The sequence below is a fragment of the Tamandua tetradactyla genome, chromosome 4 (assembly GCF_023851605.1).
Source record: "Tamandua tetradactyla isolate mTamTet1 chromosome 4, mTamTet1.pri, whole genome shotgun sequence".
In the NCBI taxonomy this organism is placed as follows: domain Eukaryota; kingdom Metazoa; phylum Chordata; class Mammalia; order Pilosa; family Myrmecophagidae; genus Tamandua; species Tamandua tetradactyla.
The window spans coordinates 60036619-60044655 of NC_135330.1; positions in this window are offsets into that span (position 1 = coordinate 60036619).

Genomic DNA, 8037 nt, shown 5'->3' on the forward strand with positions numbered 1-8037 from the left:
TCCCAAGTGTATGTCTAGATGTAGGAAAATCATGAGAGTCCCTAGAATCAGCATCACAAGAGCCAAGGAAGGGAGTCTCCTTGGAGGTTGAATTCCTTGAAGTTCAGGGAAGTAGTAGATGGACTGAGGTCACTAAAACTAATCCCTTAACTCTGCTATCCTTTAAAATTATTTCATAGTGTCAATCTAGCACACTCATTTCCTCACTAACAAACATGGGCCTAAAGTTTATAACTGAAGCTGTACTTTCTCATCAGCAACTCGTTCCTTAATTCCCTTGTGGGCTTCTACATCCAAAATGCTACTAAAACTATTTTCCCTATTTGTAAGGACAAAATACTCAGAATTCCAGTGGAATGTATATGTTTTTAAATACAGTAACATTTTTCAGATCTCATTTTCCTTAACTTTGCAGCAATACACAGTACTAATAAGTCTTCATCTTGAAAATATCTTTTTTCTTGACTTACGGGATTCATTCATTAGATACTTTATATCCCAAGTGTATGTTTAGATGTAGGAAAATCATGAAAGTCCCTAGAATCAGCATTTTATTAGAACTTGTAGATTCACAGAAAAATCATGTAGAAAATACAGTTACCATATACCCACCCTATTAACACTTTGCATTACTGTACCTTTATTATAATTGAGGAATGTTATTATAATTGTATTATTAATTATACTCCATAATTTACACTAGGATCCACTGTGTTGAACAGTCCTATGTTGTTGTTATTGTTTATTCTAGTAAAATACAAACTAATTACACTTTTAAACTCAAACATGTAATTCACTTGTGTTGGTTACATACACAACATTGTGCTGTCATTACCAACAGACATTACCAAAACATTTCCATCACCTCAAACAGAAACTCTGTACAAATTAAGCATTAACACCCCATTTCCTACCACTACCTGAGACCCTGGTAACCGTTAGTTTCTGACTATGAATTTGCTTCTTCTAATTATTTTATATCAATATTTGTCCTTTGTTTCTGTTTTATTTAACCCAACATAATGTCTTCAATGTTCATGTCATTTGTATCATAACTTCATTCCTTCTAATAGCTGAATAATATTCCATTGTATGTATATACTACATTTTGTTTTTCCATTCGTGTGTTAATGGACAGTTGGGTTGTGTCCATCTTTTGGCAGTAGTGAGTCTTACCACTGTGAATATGAGTGTGCAAATATCTTTTTGAAGCCCTGCTTTCAATTCTTTTGGGTATATATGTAAAAGTGGGATGGCTGGGTCATATGGTAGTTCTATGCTTGACTTTCTGAGGAACCATCAAACTGTTTTCCATTGCAGCTGCATCATTTTACATTCATACCAACAATGAACAAGTGTTCCTATTTCTCACATCCTCCCCCACACTTACGAGTTACCATTTTTTAAACAGTAGCCATTCCTAGAATAATAAGGATAAGATATCTTATTAGATTTTGATTTGCATATCCTCATCAGCTAATGATGTTGGGCATCATTTATGTGCTTTTTGGCCATTTGTATATCTTCTTTGGATAAATATCTATTCAAGTCTTTCCCCCATTTTAAATTAGGTTGTTTCCCTTTTATTATTAATATTTCTTTATGTATTTTAAGAATTAAACTTTTATCAGATAAGTGGTTTCCAAATATTTTCTCCCCTCTGCAAATCTTTAACTTTCATGATGAAGTCCTTTGATGTACTAATGTTTTTAATTCTGCTAAAGTCCCAGTTATTTTTCTTTGTTGCTCATGCTTTTGGTATAAAGTCTAAGAAACTATTGCCCAACACAAGGTCCTGAAGAAGCTTTGCTATATTTCCTTCAAACAGTTTTATTGTTTTGGTTCTTATATTTAGGTCTTTGATCCATATGGAGTTAATTTTTGTATAATGATGTGAGGTAGGGGTCCACTTTCACTCTTTTGCATATGGATATCCAGTTTTTCCCAGCAACAATTGCTGAAGAGAGTATTCTTTCTCCATTGAGTGGATGTGGTACTTTGCCAAAAACAATTGGCCATGTGGGATAGAAATCCTAGAATGAGCTGGGGCTCAGCATCAAGGGATTGAGAAAACCTTCTTGACCAAAAGGGGGAAGAGCGAAATAAGACAAAATAAAGTGTCAATGGCTGAGATTCCAAACAGAGTTGAGAGGTTATCCTGGAGGTTATTCTTATGCATTAAATAGATATCACCTTGTTAGTTAAGGTGTAATGGAGAGGCAGGAGGGAACTGCCTGAATATGTAGAGCTGTGTTCTAGTAGCCATGCTTCTTGAAGATGATTGTATAATGATATAGCTTTCTCAATGTGACTGTGTGATTGTGAAAACCTTGTGTTTTTGATGCTCCTTTTATCTACCTTATTGACAGATGAATAAAACATATGGATTAAAAATAAATAATAGGGGGAACAAATGTTGAAATAAATTTAGTAGATTGAAATGCTTAGGGATCAATGAAAGGGAGGAGTAAAGGGTATGGTATGTATGAATATTTTTTCTGTTTTTCTTTTTCTAAATTGATGCAAATGTTCTAAGAAATGATCATGATAATGAATATACAACTATGTGATGATATTGTGAGTTACTGATTATGTATGTAGAATGGAATGATCATATGGTAAAAATGTTTGTGTTTGTATGTTGGTATGTTTAATAAAGAAAATAAATTTAAAAAAATGATTGGCCATAGATAGGAGGATTTATTTCTGAACTCTAAATTCTATTCCATTGGTCCACGTATTAGATAGGGTTCTCTAGAGAAACAGAATCAACAGGAAATATTTGTAAATATAAAATTTATTAAAGTGTCTCATGTAACCATGGGGATGTAGAGTCCAAAATCTGCAGGGCAGGCTGTGAAGCTGAAGACTGATGGAGGGTCTAGATGAACTCCACAGAAAAGGCTCGCTGGCTGAAGCAGGAAGAGAACCTGTGGGTGTGCTGGTTTGAAAGGATGTATGTCCCCTAGAAAAGTCATGTTTTAATCTAAATCCCATTTCATAAAGGCAGAATAATCCCTATTCAATACTGTATGTTTGAAATTGTAATCAGATCATCTCCCTGGAGATATGATTTAATCAAGAGTTGTTGTTAAGCTGGATTAGGTAGAGGCATGTCTCCACCCATATGGGTGGGTCTTGATTAGTTTACTGGAATTTTATAAAAGAGGAAACATTTTGGAGAATGGAAGAGATTCAGAGAGTCAGCGAAGAACGACATAGCCACAAGAAGCAGAGAGGCCACTAGCCAGCGACCTTTGGAGATGAAGAAGGAAAACGCCTTCCAGGGAGCTTCATGAAACAGGAAGCCAGGAGAGAAAGTTAGCAGATAACGATGTGTTCGCCATGTGCCTTTCCAGATGAGAGAGAAGCCCTGACTGTGCCTTCTCACTTGAGAGAGAGACCCTGAACTTCATTGGCCTTCTTGAACCAAGATTATGTTTCACTGGATACCTTTGATTGGACATTTCTATAGAGTTGTTTCAATTGGGACATTTTCTCAGCCTTAAAACTGTAAACTAGCAACTCATTAAATTCCCCTTTTTAAAAGCCATTCCGTTTCTGGTGTATTGCATTCTGGAAGCTAGCAAATTAGAACAGTGGGATTTTGATTATTGATCAATTGCTTTACTATGAAATCTTTTATTTCTTCTTGAGTCAGGGTACATAGTGTGTTTCTAGGAAGTTGTCCATTTCATCTAGATTATCTGATGTGTTGGCATTCAATTGTTCACAGGATTACCATCTTATGATCCTTTTTATTTATATGGACTCTGTAGTAATGTCCTGCTTTCATTTCTGATTTCTGTTATGTGCTTCCTTTCTCTTCTTTTTGTCAGCCTTGCTAAAGCTTTGTTGATTTTAGTGATCTTTTCAAAGAATGAACTTATGATTTTGTTGATTCTATTTTTTATTCTGTAGTTCATCTGTACTCTGTCATTTCTTTCCTTCTGCTTATTGTGGCCTTAGCTTGCTCTTCCTTATCTTGGTCTTGCAGTTGTGAGTTTAATGCCTGATTGGAGGTCCTTCTTTGTTTTTAATGTAAGCATTTAGAGCTATAAATTTCCTTCTCAGCATTGCATGTGCTGCATCCCATAAATTCTTGTGTATTGTGTTTTCCTCTTCATTCACTAAAAATATTTCCTTATATCCCTTGCAATTTCTTCTTTGACTCACTGGTTATTCACGATTATGTTGTTAAGTGTCTACATATGTGTGAGTTTTCCAGTTCTCCCTTTGCTTTTGATTAACAGCTTCATTTCATTGTGGTTGGTGAAGATACATTGTACAATTTCAATAATGTTGAATTTATTGAGACTAATTTTGTGGCCTAAATATTATTTATCCTGCTGAAAGCAAAATATTGCCTATTAAGAATTCTATATCCAGCAAGACTGTCTTTCAAAAATGAGGGAGAGATTAGTATATTCCCAGATAAACAAAAGCTGAGGGAATTCGTCACTAGACAGGTCCTACAAGAAATGCTAAACTAGGGAGTTCTGCAGGTTGAAAGGAAAGGACCTAGACAATTGACTGAAGCTACATGCATAAAGATCTCCAGTATAGATAATGACATGGATAAATATAAATTGTCAGGTATATTATATTTTTTGTTAGTAACTCCACTTTTTACTTCCTACAAGATCAAAAAGGAAAATGCATAAATTGTAATGGTAAGTTAATGGTTTGGAATTCGCAATGTATAAATATATTATTTGTGACAAGAATTACCTAAAGATGGGGGGATGGAGGGGGATATGAACATAGTTTATGTATGCTATTGAAGTTAAATTGGTATCAAAGCAAATGAGATTATTATAGATTTGGGATGTTAAATTTACGCCCCAATGTAACCATTTCAGAGAATATGCAAACTCACAGAGACAAAAATTAGAGTACGGGTGTGCTGGTTTGAAAGGATATATGTACCCTAGAAAAACCATGTTTTAATCCTAATTCATTTTATAAAGGCAGCCGTTTCTTCTAATCCCTATTCAGTACTGTATGTTTGAATCTGTAATTAGATCATCTCCATAGAGATGTGACTCAATCAAGAGCAGTTGTTAAACTAGATTAGGGGGAGACGTGTCTCCACCCATTTGGGTGGGTCTTGGTTAGTTTACTGGAATCCTATAAAAGAGGAAACATTTTGGAGAAAGTGAGAGATTTGGAGAGAGCACAGAATGCTGCAGCACCACAAAGCAGAGAGTCTACCAGCTAGTGACCTTTGGAGATGAAGAAGGAAAAGCCTCCCGGGGATCTTCATGAAACAGGAAGCCAGGAGAGAAAGCTAGCAGATGACGCCGTGTTCACCATGTGCCCTTCCAGCTGAGAGAGAAGCCCTGACTGTCCGTGTGCCTTCTCACTTGAGAAGGAAACCCTGAACTTCATAGGCCTTCTTGAACCAAGGTATCTTTCCCTGGATGCCTTAGATTGGACATTTCTTTAGACTTGTTTTAATTGGGACATTTTCTTGGCCTTAGAACTGTAAACTAGCAACTTATTCCCCTTTTTAAAAGCCGTTCTGTTTCTGATATATTGCGTTCTGGCAGCTGGCAAACTAGAACAATAGGTTACCAGGTTTAGGGAGAAGGGGTAATGGGGAATTAATTCAAAATGAGTATTGGATTTCTGTTTGGGGTGAAGGGAAAGTTGTAGTATTGGATGAGTATGAGGGTCATGGAACACTGTGAATGTGATCAGTCCCACTGAATGGAGTACTTGGGAGAGGTTGGGGAGGGAAGATTTATGCTGTATATATGTTTCAACATTTAAAAAACAAGAAATAGAAACTAAAGAGATAAGGACAATTAAATGCAACATGTGATACTGGGATCTAAGAATGGAGGAGAGAAGGCTCTGAAGGACATTATTGGGACATATGAAAAAGTTAGAATATACAATATAAGCTTTATATCAATGTTAAATTCCTTGAAGTTGAGTTCAAGATGATTATGTAAATGAATATCCTTGTTTTTAGGAAATGTGCATGTAAATATTGTGTTCAAGGAGTATGGTGGACATAATCTTCTCTCAAATGTTCAGAAAACAGGAAGGTAGATGATAGAAAGATAGGCAGACAGGCAGACAGACAGACAATGATAAGGCAAAAGTGGGAAAATGTTAAAGTTGGTTGATCTGGGTATCTTGGGGAGGAAGATGTTGGAGTTCTCTGTATGGGTTTTGTATTATTTTTGCAACTGTTCCGTAAATTTGAAATTATTTCAAAATAAAAAGTTAAAAAAAGAGAAAAGACAGGTGTGCTGGTTTGAAAGGAAGTATGCCCCCTAAGAAAAGCCATGTTTTAATATAAATCTCATTTCTTAAAGGTAGAATGATCCCTATTCAATACTGTATATTTGAAACTGCAATGAGATCATCTCCTTGGTTGATGTGATTTAGTTAAGAATGGTTGTTAAACTGGATTAGGGGATGACATGTCTCCACCCATTTGAGTGGGTCTTGATTAGTTTCTTAAGTCCTATAAAAGAGGTAACATTTTGGAGAATGAGAGATTCAGAGAGACTCAGAAAGAGCAGAGAATGCTGCAGCACCACGAAGCAGAGAGTCCACCAGCCAGCGACCTTTGGAGATGAAGAAGAAAAACACCTCCCGGGGAGCTTCATGAAACAGGAAGCCAGGAGAGAAAGCTAGCAGATGATGCCATGTTCGCCATGTGCCCTTCCAGCTGAGAGAGAAGCCCTGACTGTGTTCGTCATGTACCTTCTCACTTGAGAGATAAACCCTGAACTTCATCGGCCTTCTTGAACCAAGGTATCTTTCCCTAGATGCCTTTGATTAGACATTTCTATAGACTTGTTTTAATTGGGACATTTTCTCGGCCTTAGAACTGTAAACCAGCAACTCATTAAATTCCCCTTTTTAAAAGCCATTCCATTTCTGGTATATTGCATTCCAGCAACTAGCAAACTAGAACAACAGGTAATAACAAATGTTGGTGAGTATGTAGAAAAATTGCAACCCTTCTGTATTGCTGGACGGAATGTAAAATGGTATACTGATTTCTGGGAAACTATTAGGCAATACTCAAAATGTTAAACAGAGTTACTTTGTGACCTTTAAACTTCATTCTTAGGTGTATATCCAACAGAATCGTAAATATATGCCTATACAAAAACCTATAGAGGAATGTTCATAGCATTAGTCATAATAGCCAAAAAATGGAAATAATCCACATGTCCATCAACTGATAATGAATAAACAAAATGTGTTGTATTCAGACACCGGAATATCATTCAGGGTGGTAGACTAAAGTATGTACCCCAATTTTAACATGGTCTTAATCTTAATCCACATCCCTGTTGGTGTGACCCCATTGTACACAGGACTTTTTGACATGTTATTTTTAGTGAAGGTGTAGACAACTGAATCAAAATGGGTCTTAATCCTATTACTGGAGGCCTGATAAAGAGAACAATCAGGAATCGAAGTCAGAGAAATCCATGGGGAGGAGCTGAAAGCCAACAAAACTCAGAAGAGAAAGGAGAGGATATCACCATGGGATGGAAAATTCAAGGAACCCAAGGATTGCTGGCCAGCCAGAATCCTACCAATCCCAGAAGGAAGCAAGCTTTCTAGCCTCTGAAACCATGAGTCACTAAATTCCTGTTGTTAAGCCAACCCATTTGTGTGGCATCTGTCTCAGCAGCCTGGAAAAGCAAGACATTCAGCAACAAAAAGGAATGAAGTATTGAGACATGCTACATCTTGGATGAACCTTGCAAACATGCTAAGTGAAAGAAACCAGTCACAAAACATCACATATCATATGATTCCATTCATATGAAATACCCAGAATAAGCTAATCCATGGAATCAAAGTAGATTAGTGCCAGGGTCTGGGGAGGGGCATGGGAAATGACTGCTAATGGGTGTAGTGTTTTCTTTTGGAATGATGAAAATGTTCTAAAATTGATTGTGGTGGTAGTTGCATGAATCTGTGAATATACTAAAAACCTTTCAATTACTTTAAAAGAGGGAATTTTATGATATGTGAATTATATCTCAATAAAGTGGT